The following is a 356-nucleotide window of genomic DNA, read 5'->3' on the forward strand; positions in this document are numbered from 1 at the left end:
TTGGCAAGTCTTCTCTCACTCGTTAAAATAATAGAAAACTGTTGATAACACATGGTACCCGGGGGGGGGGGGGGGGGGGTGAGCGAGCGCAAGGGCAGCTGATGGCGGCGCCATTTGATGTCTGATTTGATCGCGGGGATGCATCGGCCGTAGTTTGGGGGCGGGGGGTAGCAGCAGATGTTGCCGGGATGCGTCGTTTGGCGCTCTGTGTCTCTGCCCGGGTTTGGGGAGGGGGTGGGGGGAGCTATTAGCGGATGCCCCTTCATGGCTACTCACCGGAGAGGGGAGGGATGTGCCACGGCAAGGATTTGTGCGCCTTGAAAGAAAGGGTGAGAGGGCAGCCGCGGACTCTTCCG

Source organism: Littorina saxatilis, unplaced genomic scaffold, assembly GCF_037325665.1.
Source record: "Littorina saxatilis isolate snail1 unplaced genomic scaffold, US_GU_Lsax_2.0 scaffold_2131, whole genome shotgun sequence".
Classification (NCBI taxonomy): Eukaryota; Metazoa; Mollusca; class Gastropoda; order Littorinimorpha; family Littorinidae; genus Littorina; species Littorina saxatilis.